The following is a 15,871-nucleotide window of genomic DNA, read 5'->3' as shown; positions in this document are numbered from 1 at the left end:
TATAGGACCTGCCATGTTGTGTAATTTTCCTTAATTACGTACACTTCTCTCTGATACCATCTCTCTCTCTCTCTCTCTCTCTCTCTCTCTCTCTCTCTCTCTCTCTCTCTCTCTCTCTCTCTCTCTCTCTCTCTCTCTCTCTCTCTCTCTCTCTCTCTCTCTCTCTCTCTCTCTCTCTCTCTCTCTCTCTCTCTCTCTCTCTCTCTCTCTCTCTCTCTCTCTCTCGGTCTGTCTGTCTTGCCGTTAATTTTAAGAGCAATGTCCCTCATAAAGAATGCCACCTATAAATCTAATACCTTCCTTAATCACCTTTAATGACGTTAGATGTTCTGAAGTGTCATTCCTCCCCCTCTCACATACGTTAACCTCATTACGAAGCCTTTCCTGGCTCCATTTTTCTGCTCGTTCTGCGCGATAAATAACGATATCTGGTGCTGAATCTAAGACCATTCGTATCACCATACGTTCCCCCTTATTCATTGACCTCTATCTTTCTACTTCCCTTCATAACATTTATAACTTCCTCGTTGTCGCTGTGTGCTGAGACAGTATTCCAGTTCCTGCTTTCTTTCCTCACTAGACATGGGAATAGTGGAAGTCAGTGGGCCGTGTTTGATGATTAAGTGTTTATTGTTCCATCTCAGTGTTTCATTGTTTCGTTTTTTATGTACAGATGGATCTACACTGCACTGTGGGTGGAGGTTAAAATACAGGATAAAGTATGTTCTTTATTTCACTTTCGCAGTCAAAACTCTATACGGTTAGAGAATTGTAGTTATATATCGTCTCATGTCTATTCTTAACGGTATATCCTGTCACCCTTTGTTATTATTCTATTCAAAGTTTTTTTTTTCCTGTCCTTGAGTTTTCTGTGTGACATTAGTTTTTTCCAACTTCACTCCTCTGTGTGTCACGCCTGTACCTGTAACGATGGCTAAATTACAGCGCCGCCTGCCTGCATTGTTTATCCGGGTTGCTCACTGAGACAATACAGACGAAAATATTGCAGTCTCTATAAAATAAACCTTTTTACTGACAAGGAAGAAAAATCCAGAAAGAAAAACCATAAAATAGAAATCTCTTTACTATAAAAGATGAAGAAGTAATACTAAAGTAAATGTTATCTATATCAATTTGTTATTTTTAGTCATAAATTTTGTATATTATTTATATCTTTTCATTAACTCTACATTGCAAACCCGTCAAGTTATCCATAATTCCATTTAAGAATCTTTAGTTTTTAACACTTTTTCAAATTAAGTGAACAAATTTAACCGTTATTTCCAGTCACTGTCTTGTCTCGAAATGAAATGGCTACACAGTTTGATTTATTTCGTCTTCACTCAGGGCTTTTCCTCAAGTCGTGCCCTTATTACTGAAGCAAGAAGGAATGACATTTTTTCATCAAAATTCCTCACTCTAAGCGAATTTTCCTTTTTGCTTTGTGTAGAAGAATTGAAATCTGGCTAACATAGTAGAGAAGAAAACGTAATTAGCTCTATCCAAAGAAGACAATATGAAGTAATTCGGGATTTTAAGGACAATTTCACCCCAGTAATCCCCCCCATATTTCCCAAAGGAGTTCAAGGCTTACGCACTCAGTGAAAAGAGGAGAGGGATGTTAGAGAGCGGTGGTTGTTAAGCGTGATAAAGAAGTACAACAAAATGTTTTAGACTTCATTACTCTACTACTGATACTACTACTACTACTACTACTACTACTACTACTACTACTACTACTACTACTACTACTACTACTACTACTACTACTACTACTACTACTACTACTACTACTACTACTACTACTACTACTACTACTACTACTACTACTACTACTACTACTACTACTACTACTACTACTACTACTACTACTACAAATATCATCACCGCCACTAGCATGAAAGATGGAGTAATTGTATTCGAATGAAATTGCTGTTTTGCAATACTTTCAATTTCAGCAATTGTATCCGTGTTCAGCATAGTTATTTAAATGTTGGATATTTGCATTTGTAGTCGGATACTTTAGCAAAGCATAATTAGTAAAGTAATGTCTAAATAATTGAATAGTTATTGTTTTATTATCAGAAACCATTATACGTTTGACTTCTGCATGCATTATGAGAGAGAGAGAGAGAGAGAGAGAGAGAGAGAGAGAGAGAGAGAGAGAGACTTCAGCAACACTAAAGAGAAGTTCTGTCAATGAAACAACCTCTAAACAGGTACACCTCTTTATCACACACATTCTTACTTCCAGAGAGAACAAGTGAAGAAACTCTTCCCTGTTCATACTGCAGAAGGGAAAACGTAGGAACACAGTATATTGAAAGAGGAAACACGTAGGGAAACTTTCACGGGATAGTTGGCGAAGGAAGGGAACTATTTTTGTATTTTTTTTTTACTTAACTAAGCTGTTTTGTTTGATTTAACGCACTCCTCCATCACAACTTCAGGAAAAAAAAAAAGATCATTATTGTTATTGTCTTATAATTTGTTCGTCTTTTATTCCTGAGCACGATGTGTCTATAAAAGGATTTTTTTTTGGGGGGAGGGGGTGAGTGGGATAAATATTCAGGCAGAATGTTGAAATTTTTTTTTTAAGTCTTCTGTTTATTTTTTTCATTTCTTTTTTTTCTCTCTTTCCCTCTCTCTCTCTCTCTCTCTCTCTCTCTCTCTCTCTCTCTCTTTCTTGCGTGTTTTCCTATCGGTTCTAAATGGCGGTGTGCTCAATGCTGGTGAATTGAAAGGAAAACTTGTCTGCCTGAAACTCGTCACCACTTCGTCGTTTTGTAAAAAAAAAAAAAAAAAAAATGGTTACTATTCTTGTTTTACTTCAGTGCAATGAAGGAGGCAAAGGGTAGACAGTGAGGACGACAAGGAAAATGAAGAAGACAATAACGAAGTCAACGATTAAAGTAAACAGAGTAAATACAGATGAAAATAATAGCAATTTTTTCCTCACTACGAAAAGAAGGGAGGAAAAAGAAGGAAAAAAGAAAGATGGATAAAAGAGATGGATGGGTAAACAATTTTCCTTCATCCATTTTCCTTTATCTTTCATGTTTTATATGTATGTTTTATCTTCTCCTATTCATTTTTTTTTCTCTTTTATTTGTTCTTCCTATCTCTTCCGTTTCTTTTTATTTTGTTTATTGTCATTATTACTATTATTCCTATCACTGTTATTGATATTATTATTATTATTATTATTATTATTATTATTATTATTATTATTATTATTATTATTATTATTATTATTATTATTATTATAATTAATTTTGTACTCCTCTTCGTTCTCTTCCTCTTCCTCCTTCTCATTCCTATCCTCGTCTTCGTTCTCGTTGCCTCTGTCCTCCTCCTCCTCCTCCTCCTCCTCCTCCTCCTCCTCCTCTTCTTCTTCTTCTTCTTCTTCTTCTTCTTCTTCTTCTTCTTCTTCTTCTTCTTCTTCTTCTTCTTCTTCTTCTTCTTCTTCTTCTTCTTCTTCTTCTTCATCATCTTCCTCCTCCTGCAGCAGCGAACGTGGGATAAGTTTTGCCATAATCGTTAATGAAATGTTAAAGTGATCTGGGAAAGTTGGTGTCGCTACCCTTTGTGTCATTATTGGACATTGAGCTCTCCCTCGTTCTTATCAGGGGACGTTTGGCTGTTCTTTTCAATCGCTGTAAGACTCCTGCTGGTGTCCTCGGGATATATCGTCAGTGCCTGTCATATCGTGGAGGAACTTTGGTGATGTTAGTGGTAGTGGTGTTGATGTTAGTGGCAGCGGTGGTGGTAGAGACTTTGCTGCGAGGAGGTGGTTGTGTTATTACAGTGGTAGACTAGACTGGGTGTTACTTTTGTGTATGTCTCAATAACGGCGACATTCTAAACAATACTCTGTGCAATACTCTGGCCTTATGTTTAGCCACACTGTATTCTTGTTTTATCCTTTTTCTCTACCATTGTTGTATCTGTGTCTTTAGTCGAAGTGGTGGTTGTGTTATTGTATTGTTAGACTGGATGGAGTCTTACTTTTGTGTATCCCTCAATAACGACGACATTCATGAAGGGAAGGTGGTAATTGTGTTATTGTGGTGATGATGTATTAAAATGAAAGTCATCATAGTAAACATTCCACAAATTACTACAACTCCTGCTTAACGGCAATAAGAAGTGACAGTTATGATATTACAATGATATGTAGACTAAAAGAAGTGTTAGTTTATATATCGTGCAAGTAACGCATGCCCCGTTCATTAACAAGAATGGTAGGTGAGAGCTCTGATATTACAGTGCTGAACTAAAATGATGGTCTGTTTATGTTTTCCCAAAGAACCATGATCCTAATATATAACTAGTAAAGTGTGGTTCTGTTATCATAGGTATAGAATAAAAGTAGTACCAGTTTTAATGTATCGGAGGATTTACGACCCTCATTATTTATTAACAAAGGGAAATTAAAGTTATTTCAGTTATCATTTATACCGCCTTTCATATCTTTGGTCATCAGAATTTACTTTATGCATTATGTATTAAGTAGGGAGAAGATGCTGACGTGCAAAAACTTCCTTTCCAATTAAGCAGCGTTGGTTTGTTTTTATTCACATTACCTTGTGTTTGATAATATGTGGATGAGTTGAAGGGTTAGTGCAGTGTGTGGGACCGAAAGAGTACACGAATGAGTGACATATAACACGATTAGTTTTTTTTTTTCTATGGTATTTGCTCTCTTAAGTATGTTTGAGACGGTAAATGTTTGAAACTCAAGAGAGACATTCGTGTATATATTTATTACACCGCTGATAGAATTGTGAAATATTTGTATGGCTGTGTACTTTTTCGTGTGATTATAAACAGAGCAGAGAGTGGTAAGACGCGGCTGCTGGTGATGTCATTCGTCTTTTTTAGTCATGATCACTCTAAAGAGGTATCTTGTGTTGGCTACAGAAGGATATTAAGTTATTAACAAGAAATATATTGAAACTATATAGTGGTTTTGAATATGTAATTAGTCTGGCGAGAAACAAGAAAAAAATGAGAATATACATTAATTATCTCTTGTATTCCTTATAACGACTGACCTAATATTGAGGACCTTTCAGCCAAGTTTGATGAAAATAAACAGAGTAGTAAATTCAGGTCAGAGAACAACAACACAGCTTCAGAGGTCGACCATACAGTAACACTGCAAATAATTATTTTTGAGAAGTAATGCAATGGTGACTGGCATAATGGATAGCCATGGAATGGTGGATAGTAAGCGGCATGAATTTGGCTTTTGGCTGCCTGGCGCACATCAGTGACAGCAGAACAAGTAAAAGACGGAATTCATGCATGAAGGATGGAAGCTTTTCAGGTGGCCCGAGTAGGGCGAGGGAAGAGGAACAGGGCGCAACTCTCTTAAAAATATTGTTGGTGTGTTTGTGAGGAGGAGTATGCATTCTGTTAATATGATATGTTATTTAGCTGAAAGGACTTCGTACGAGCGAATAGTGTTAAAAATTTAAATAGACACTCACCTAAGCAAATAAATATATGAAAAAAAAACATTAAAAAACGGTAAAATCTAAGTTTAAGAAAAGTTTCTAATGTGTACGTGTTCCCACAAATACTTTACAAGTTAGGAAGTTATTTCCATGATCCATTTAAAAAGGCAAGTGTTATCTTTCAAGTGAAGAATAACAATAACTGTGTCGAGATTGAGATTACTTAGTGAAACATGGCTAGATACATCCGTAGAGTGCATCGTCTATCTAGTTAACAGTAGTAGTGTTAATAGTAGTTGTAGTAGTAGTAGTAGTAGTAGTAGTAGTAGTAATGATAATAATAATAGTGGTAATAGTAGTAGTAGTAGTAGTAGTAGTAGTAGTAGTAGTAGTGTAGTGGTAATATTATTATTATTATTATTATTATTATTATTATTATTATTATTATTATTATTATTATTATTATTATTATTATTATTAGTAGTAGTAGTAGTAGTAGTAGTAGTAGTAGTAGTAGTAGTAGTAGTAGTAGTAGTAGTAGTAGTAGTAGTAGTAGTAGTAGTAGTAGTAGTAGTAATAGTAGTAATTGTTGCTGTTGTTGCTGTTATTGTTATTGTTTTATTGTGTTAGTGGTAATAGCAGCTGTAGGGGTGGTAGTAACACCTGTAGCATTTGCGGTGACAGTAATACTCTAAATAAAAAAAGGCATTACGGATACACGCTATATACCATGATGAATGCAATAGATCTCCACGTGTCTCGCCTTGACGCTCTCAACCACCTGAAATTATGGCAAATTATGCATAGAAAGTTACCCGCCCTGTAACATTCCTCTTGCAACTCAATACGAAAATGTTCAATGTTTATTCGAACATTTCCTTTCATTTCAATAACCATTTTATCAGCATGTTTATTTACGCCATCAATTACTTTAGTATGCATTTTTTTCCTACTTTTCATGGTAAGGAGTATCTATTACGGTTCACTTTTGTGGTTAAGATTTGCATTTGGAGTCCAATCCACTGTGAAGCTTCAAAACGTCCAGTAATTTTGTTACAAACACTGTTTAATTGGATGCACATTTTTTTTTCTTCTAGTTTATGGTATTCACGTGGTGGAAATTGTCGTATTTTGTTGAATGGATTGTAAATAATATAATTTCTTCATTTTCTTTTGCTGCTTTTCTTTTTCTTCTTTTCATCTTATTATTATTATTATTATTATTATTATTATTATTATTATTATTATTATTATTATTATTATTATTCTTCTTCTTTTCTTTTCTTTTCTTTTTCTTTTCTTTTTCTTCTTTTCTCTTTCTTTTCTTCTTCTTCTTCTTCTTTTTCTTCTTCTTTTCTTTTCTTTTCTTTTCTTTTTCTTTTTTTTTTTTTTTTTTTTCTTCTTCTTCTTCTTCTTCTTCTTCTTCTTCTTCTTCTTCTTCTTCTTCTTCTTCTTCTTCTTCTTTTACCTCTTCTTTTTATTAACGTTGCTTTTATCTCTACCAACCCTCAAGAAAAAGAGAATACATGACGAGGACTCACAGATAAAGAAAATATTCAGCTAAGTTTTGTCCCTCAGATGACACCCGAGCAGGCAACACGACAATGACCGTGCGCTGTGTAAAGTAGAGCAAGTGGCGGGTGTTTGTGTGTCTTGTAGGGGTAAACTGTGTAGACTAGTGTAGAAAAGAGACAAAGAAAATGTAAAAACTAAGAGGTAAGTGTTCGTGAGATTATGAAGGGCAGGTGACGGCAGACAGGTAGACATAATGGGTTGTTAGGAGGGGCAAGGGAGGGCTCGAGGCGACATCTCATTAGAGAGTTTCCAGCGTGTCTATTATTTGACTGCAGCACATACGGGCCCGAGCGGTGACTCCCAGGTGCGGCTAGGGATGCACGCTCACAGGCGGACACACAGGCGGACACAAAGACAAGTTAGCTAGATAAATATAAATACGGATACAAAGGTTGCACAAGACTCATTGCCAACCACCCACGTACGTAAACGCACACACACACGCACACACACACACACACACACACTCCCGGTAGCTCAGTGGTTAGAGCGCTGGCTTCACAAGCCAGAGAACCGGGGTTCGATTCCCCGGCCGGGTGGAGATATTTGGGTGTGTCTCCTTTCACGTGTAGCCCCTATTCAAATAGCAGTGAAGATCGGAAATAATGAGCTCTGAGCTCGTTCCGTAGGGTAACGTCTGGCTGTTTCGTCAGAGACTGCAGCAGATCAAACATTGAAACACAAACACACACACACACACACACACACACACACATACATACACACACGCACATGTACTCATGCACCAGTCTACAATACATAATTTCAAGTTGGAGATATGAAATTCCCTGTTTTTTTCACCAAATTAATAAAAATATAATCATTATTTTTACTCATACGCTTCTATGTACGGAATTTTCTCAAACTTTTCTTATCTGCTTTGTTGATTTCCACCCACGCTCTTCTCTTCAATCGATTTTCTTTTCCAACGTGGCTCGTGACGCATGTGACGCTGCTTGGCCAGGTGTGTAAATAGGTTCCACTATGATCTGCGTCTTTACATAGCTGACAGAATCACGTCATGTTCATTGCCCATGCGTGTGTTCGTAATAATTCAGAGTTTCCTTGCATCGAAAGCTACAAAGTGAGTAATAAGGTAAGAAAAGTGAATCATATAATAAGCGTGTTTTTTTTCTTTAACGTGTGTGTGTGTGTATGTAATCGTTAATATAATCTTTCTCTCTCTCTCTCTCTCTCTCTCTCTCTCTCTCTCTCTCTCTCTCTCTCTCTCTCTCTCTCTCTCTCTCTCTCTCTCTCTCTCTCTCTCTCTCTCTCTCTCTCTCTCTCTCTCTCTCTCTCTCTCTCTCTCTCTCTCTCTCTCTCTCTCTCTCTCTCTCTCTCTCTCTCTCTCTCTCTCTCTCTCTCTCTCTCTCTCTCTCTCTCTCTCTCTCTCTCTCTCTCTGTTATTGGCGTCTTTATCATGACGTACTTCAGGTGCTCTGCCCAAGCTATTGCGAGTCGGAGAGGCGTTGTCAGGGCAGAGAGGGAAGCGTGTGCTTGGAGGTGCCTGGGAGGATGAGGGTAATTATCACCTTTAGTGCCTACGTTCAGAAAACATTAGGTCGTGAAGTGCTGCAGTGAGGTTCGTTCAATCTCTCACACGAGTGGTGCAGGTGTATTTCTCTTCATAATTAAGCAGCTGTTTAAACTTTTGCCGCGTTGTCTTTTTTTTCCGTAATTAAATATTTGCTTATATTTTACGATCGCCTCGTGAAGCTTTAAAATTGACCCGTCGCTTGCTGCAGCTTCCTCTTTATCTCCCAGTGCTTGAGATCAACGCTCCTCAAAGACAAACAGGACTCCATGTGTACTAGACAGCTGAGGACGTGTTGATATGGAGCAGAGGTGTGTAAGTCATTGCACTCACGTAGTAAATATTTTCATTGGCGATAGAAATAATAAGTTAAGTATATAAGAGCGTTTCTTTTCATTCTATTGGCAAATTCTGAAGCTTCCTGCGTGGTTCTTTATTTCCTTCTTCCTATGACTTGTAGACATTCAAGACCGACACTTCAGAACCCTTATCCTTAAATATACGATGACTATTTTTGACACGGACTTGTATCTCGATAAGCCTTTTTATTTTTGCCATAATGCTGCTATCCTTACCGGCGCTCTTCTGCCATAAGAAAATAAAGAAAAAGAATAAAAACGTCGTTAACCTGCCACTAAAACTGTAAAAATAATCTTAAAGACCCGTTTAGCTTAAGACAGACTGTTTTGGATTATTCTTCAGTATGTGACTCTGCAACACTGTGTAGAACTGGGTGAACTGAGGACACTGGCTGGAGAATTTAGAACACCACTTGCTCCTCAACCCACCGGGGGAAGTGGGTCTGTCAGCCTCCGTCAGCAGGCGTGGTGGGGAAGGGTTTATGGAGACACTAATGTTCCCTGCCCACAAGTTCTCTCTCGGGGCAAATTCCCTCCAACCATAATTTCTCCTTACCTGCATAATTGGTCTCGCTGCAAATTCTCTCTGGACATCGTTCTTGCCCCGCTTTGAGTTATGCAACCTCGCGCGGCTCGTGCTGGGCCGTCCCTTTGACCGCCGCACTATGGCCTCTCTCCCCAACTCGCTTCCTTCGGTGTTTCTACTCCTTCTCTAACACACCGGTGGAATATTTCCGTTATCTCTCTCTCTCTCTCTCTCTCTCTCTCTCTCTCTCTCTCTCTCTCTCTCTCTCTCTCTCTCTCTCTCTCTCTCTCTCTCTCTCTCTCTCTCTCTCTCTCTCTCTCTCTCTCTCTCTCTCTCTGTTAGTCTGTGACTGAATGCAAAAGTGCAGGTGAAGCAGCTCACCGAGCCTGAAGTGGCCCAGACGTAGCCGCCAGGTTGGCCGTGGCCGAGCCAGACCGATATCTGCGAGTGATTTGTTGACTCCTCCGCCTCACTGCAGACGAATAAACACTAGAAAGGAATAAACTCTTAAGAGTAAAAACTGAGGGCTTCTCTTCTTCCGGGTGTAATGATGGAGAATGATTTCCGTTGAAACGATTCATATATTTTTCTTCATCATAATTCTATTGGAGTTGATTTTAGGAACGACTTTTTTTTATATGTTCACCTAAAAGAATATGATCACGTCGGCAAGAAGCTTAGGAGGTTTATGCAGAGCCAATCAATCCTCTTGGTGCCTTTTACTGTCTGTGAGTTAGTCACAGCCTGCAACCCGTGACTATTGTAAGAGGTCCAATGACCAGAATAGAACAAAGTGTTTTTTTTCCTAGCACCAGGTTATCTCGCTGCTAATGACCTGTGACTGTCCTGATAAAGGGCGGCGCCTTTGGCTCTTTGGGTGCGTCTGGGAAGTTTAAGTTAATCGTCAGTTGCAAGATTTTTTTCCACTTGTTTATTGTCGCGTGTTTAGCAAAAAACTCGAACAAAAAAGCAAAACTATATTTTTTTCTCAGAACTCATATTATTGTTTTAATATCATCAACCGACATAAACTTATTTTGGTTAGCCAAGGAAAATATGATGCAAGAGACTGTCCTTTTCCACCGGTGCCCGATGTAAGTGTTGCAGATAGTGTGGAGGGGCGTGCTGCTTTGTCTCAGCCACCAGTGTAGAACTGCAGACGTGATGTAAATATGAGAGAATAGACAAAAAAAAAATCCACCGTCAATTAGACCAAAATAAAGTCTCATACCTGAAATATTGCTTCTCTCCTCCAAATAACGAGAATGCCAAAATTGACCTTTCAGAAATCCTGCCAGCCAAGGAGACGCGTCACTCTTATGGTGCGTTGAAAGGAAACATGATATACGGGAGGCAAGGAAACGGAAAATTACCTATTTCTTTGTGAGATCAGCGGGTGGAGGTGTGAGGGCGAGTGGTGTAATGATGTGGCGAGGCTGATAGCGTGATATAAAGGCCAGGTGTGGGAGTGCTCGCCTCGCCTCTCCTCGCCACGCCTAGCCTCGCCCACGCCACCTCACTCGCGTCTGTCTGTCTGTCTCTCTTTGTCCAAACGTATCTGTCATTCTCTGCCTTTGCTCATCGATATATTGACCTGTCAGTCAGTCTGTTAGTCTGTATATCTTGCTTTTGAAGTGTTGTTTTTAACTATTAAAGTGGATGAGTTACTAGTTTGTATACATGTATGTTTGTTTATGTCTGTCGGTGTGCTTGTCTGCCAGCCTGTCTTTTTCTTAGTTGTAATTATCTCTCTCTCTCTCTCTCTCTCTCTCTCTCTCTCTCTCTCTCTCTCACGGAAGTATTGACTGTCGGGTTCCGTGTCCAGTTGGCCGGGAAAAATGACGACGGCTGGAAGTGTGGCAGAATCGACTGAGTATGATAAAAGGAGAGGAGGAAGAGAGGGCGCGGCACACTCCCGCACGCTGCGGCTACCAGGAACACGCTATATAGGCGCACTGTTAAGAAGAAAGACAAATAACACACACACACACACACACACACACACACACACACACACACACACACACACACACACACACACACACACACACACACACACACACACACACACACAGACGAAATATCATGAACGTGAACTAAACATTATATTCTTAGCTACTGTTCTTGTTTTTTGTCCTTCTACTTCCATCCCAACTGTGAAAATAAGTATAATATAAGATTTTTTCTTAATATTTTTGGGTCGTGTTGCGTGTATTGAACAAAATATCCCCTGTAGCTCGTTCTGACGTAAATGGAGGTAAAAAGGAGAGCCCATACCTGATACTCACGCACATTTCAGCTCCATAACCAGCCCTTACAGAGCCTCACCCTTGTACACAATACCTATGGTTAACTCCTTTTTCAAGCTTTATCGAACTCACGTCATGCTTCGTCGATAGAATGGCGCAATACATATATAGAGAACTTCGTTGAAAAGAGTAAATTATGTCGACGAAGTACAATAAAAACGAATGGAGCTGAATAAATAGAATAATCCATATATGTAGGAAGAGATAGAATATATTGCAATAGGATAAGATGATAATGTAATAATAGATTCAGAGAGAGAGAGAGAGAGAGAGAGAGAGAGAGAGAGAGAGAGAGAGAGAGAGAGAGAGAGAGAGAGAAATCCAGCTCTAATACGTATAATCCAACAAGATATAGCATGGCAATATAGAACAAGGCAGGTGAAAAATATATATACTCTAGTGATTCATTCAGGCAGCCAGAGGGTCGCGGCAAGCAGGTGGCAGCCTCTTCCATCCCCAGCTGTCCTTTGCCCTTCACGCCACACCTCCTGAGTGAGAGGGAGTGTGGGTTTGCAAACATGAAGACACAAATATTTACGTACTTGGACCGTTTTCGTCACAACAAAGCAAAGTGCTATTTCGTGCCTGTCTGCTTTGACTAACAACACAAGCACGCAGGATAAAAATACACACACACACACACACTCTCTCTCTCTCTCTCTCTCTCTGGCTAAGTAGAAGCTTGAGTGTCAAAACTACATCAAGAATTGAGATAAAAAGCTTAAAATTGAAGAGTCACTGTGCAAATAGCTGCTGTGTATCTTTCGCACTATATAAGGCCAAAAATTCTTCTAGAGCGGTTCTCAGCCCTTGGCCTAGGAGTGTTATATTCGGTTTGCACTACACGCAAAGAATATTCAACGAAACAAGATGAATATTTTGAAATCTTAAATCGAACTCTCTCTCTCTCTCTCTCTCTCTCTCTCTCTCTCTCTCTCTCTCTCTCTCTCTCTCTCTCTCTCTCTCTCTCTCTCTCTCTCTCTCTCTCTCTCTCTCTCTCTCTCTCTCTCTCTCTCTCTCTCTCTCTCTCCAGTGGTCTCAGTATCTTTTCTAACGTAAATGGTGACAGTTCTTGCTTTTATGATATTGTTTGTAGTGTTGAGATGATGTTTCTTATATCGTAACTGTATTCTATTATGATTTCTTGACGAGATAATTAGAAACCAAATAAATTGTTGTCAAATGATTGTTAAAGACTGTTACAGCTTCATACTTTTGTTGCAGCGTTCAATTAATGATAGAAAATGCGAATTGTACACAGGATGCATGCTAGTTGGCTTCACCTTTCTTTCTTTTTTTTAACACACCTACTCACAGACACACACACACACACACAGACACACACACACACACACACACACACACACACACACACACACACACACACACACACACACACACACACACACACACACACACACACACACACACACACACACGTAAGAAGAGAAAATGAATGCAAAATAAGTAAACAAATCTCCTGTGTATAAAATAAAACGTATATACATCAAAACTCATGTCAAGAATTTGAATATTACCTGTCATGAAGATAAGCCGGGAGGAAGTCACAGTCATCGGAAATAAATTTGTTGGGTGTTTCACTTGCGTCCCAAATCAAATTACCCCGAAAATTGTATGAATTCTTTAATACTGACTGACTTATTGACTGATTGAATGACAGCCTCTTTAGTGTTCCGCAGCATAAGTATAAGTATCAGTTAGTCAGTCAGTCAGTCAGTCATAAAAATCTCTCCCATCCTTTATTCTCCCACGCACTTTACGTATAGCTTAGAGTCACAGTGCGCAGCGGAGACTCTCAGGAGAACGACTCAGTATTGAAAGCCACAACTCTCGTCCCCCTTCGACATCGTCTGTGATCCTGACTTGCGACCGCCTATCGATTGTTTCAAATTACCGCTATTCAGTGCGCCCCGCCTCTTACAGTACGTATTGGAGCCTCATTATATTGACGTGGATAAGATTTACAAGTTCATATTTAAAGTCCACTATAATCGAAAGTTATTTATTCATAGGAACCTTGTGCTTTCAATTCTTGCGCTGTTCATGATCCGTAAAGGAGGATAACTGAACAGATTTCGTTCATGTGAAGTCCAAACAGTCTCACTGTATTGACAGGCATATTAATTGAATGTTCATAGTTTTAAGTGCGTAGCTGAAAAGTACTTATTGAATCATACCAATAGAGAGCTTGTAGTTTTCTGTATATGTATTGCTATTGAAATGTAAGGAAGCACAATTTTTTTTCGCGTCTCATTATATTAACCCCTTCAGTACCATAATGCGTTTTCATATTCATTCTCTTTACTTTTTGGCGATTCTGTGCAGCTTCAGAAACTTGTGTGGGGATTAAAATAGTGAAGGTTCTGCCAGTAATCTTATGACCTTCATAGACCCTTCCTAATGTAAATAAAATCGTCTAATCATACCCAAAATTCATGGTAAAAAAGAGTCCCAGTACTGAAGGAGCTGGTAGGGATATTGATTAAAAGCAGATGAGCGTTGTGCTTTGCCGTGATTTACCCTCGAATTGTAAAGGAAAATACTTAAACTTACTTCACTATACAAACTCTCTGAAAAATATTAAATGAATAAATGAAGAGTCAGTATATAAACGAAGAATACGATATCCAAGTTTTTTTCCCCGGTGGAGCGAAGTTTATTGTTAGTCCTTGCAGTTAATCTTGCGACATCAAAAGGTTTTTCAATGAGACTGAGATATAAATAACACAGGGAATAATGCTGCCCCAGACACATGAATGGCCGCGATGAAGTGGGTCGCCATATCATTAGACCACCGCCATTGGATTGCCATTGTTATCAAACAGACGAGTGTACACAGTAATTTTCCATTATTATTCTTTTTCTACGTGTTAACCCTTTCAGTACCATGACACGTTTTCCTATTCACTCTGATTACTATTTAGCGATTTTACACAGGTTCAGAAAGTTATGTGGAGATTAGAATAGTGAAGACTCCGTGTATTAATCTTCTGACTTTCATAGACTGTTCCTAATGTAAATAAAATTGTCTAATCTTACCCAAATCTCGAAAAATGCGTCCCAGTACTGAAGAGGTTAAGAGTGTGGCGAGGTGATACTGCTTCCCGTTTGGTGGAAGGACGCGGGAGAGCTTCATTTTTTTTTTTTTTTTTTTTTGTTAATGTGTTTGGCTATTTTATTATTCTGTGTTTATTTTATTTATCTGTTTTTATTATTTTTTGTAATGGTGGTAAGTTTTTTTTTCATCCTTTCATTCATCTCTTCATTTTCTTATTGTTGTTTATTTAATTAGTTTTGTTTACTATTGTTGTCATCATTGTCATTATTTTTATTATTATTATTATTATTATTATTATTATTATTATTATTTTTATTATCATTATTATTGTCATTATTGTTATTATTGTTATCATTAATTTTATTATTGTTGTAATTATTATTACGTATATAAATTGTTACCATTATCATTATCATCACATTACGATTTTCATTAATCCATCTTTTTTTCGGTGTGTATGTTCAGGAAATAAAATCTCATGCTTCGAAAATATGATGCACTATTTTTGTCAACGATTTTATATGGGAACGCAAAAAAAATATAATAGAAATAAAGCCGTAAAATTGTTTAATGATTATTGGAAACCTCTTTTTTCTACATGATTTTTGCTTCTTAATGAAAATACTTTAATGCAGTATGTGAATGAGAGAGTGAGCACAAGTTAATAGTGATTTTTTAATATTCAAGAACTCATTCCTGCATACGAAATATATACCCATGAGTCAATTAGAGAAAACCATCAAGAGTTGAAGATTTTTTGTTTTGTTTATACTATGTAGGCTATTCACGGGAATTTATGGGTTAAAGGGAATGCTTTTTGTGGTACCTCCTATGTCAAAGCCCATCCGATAGAGAACCGTTGTCTCGAGTGAGGAAGCCCAACCTACACTCGGACCGTGGACAGGATTCGAATCCGTGCGCTTGGAGACCCCTCGGATCCCAAAACACGCATGGTTCCACTGTTTATTATTGCTCCCGTCCTATCACCACAGTTTCTTTCCGTTTCTTCACCACCATACTAGTCACC

At 38.3% G+C, this 15,871-nt stretch overlaps 1 protein-coding gene across 3 annotated transcripts in view; it reads left to right on the top strand.

Annotated features, from left to right (window-relative positions):
- Window positions 1-15,871, top strand: part of LOC123515015 — a 151,195-nt gene that overhangs the window by 108,948 nt on the left and 26,376 nt on the right. Inside the window, exon 4 of one of the 3 annotated variants that reach the window (XR_006677733.1) lies at window positions 11,256-11,694. The exons of the other annotated variants lie outside the window; for them this stretch is intronic. The gene's annotated coding sequence lies outside the window, so the exon portion shown is untranslated. Of the gene's footprint in view, window positions 1-11,255; window positions 11,695-15,871 lie in introns of those variants that run through there. 3 annotated transcript variants of the gene reach the window in all.

Source organism: Portunus trituberculatus, chromosome 38 (assembly GCF_017591435.1).
Source record: "Portunus trituberculatus isolate SZX2019 chromosome 38, ASM1759143v1, whole genome shotgun sequence".
Classification (NCBI taxonomy): domain Eukaryota; kingdom Metazoa; phylum Arthropoda; class Malacostraca; order Decapoda; family Portunidae; genus Portunus; species Portunus trituberculatus.
The sequence above is the reverse complement of the archived record's forward strand: the minus strand, read 5'-3'. Positions and strand labels throughout refer to the sequence as shown.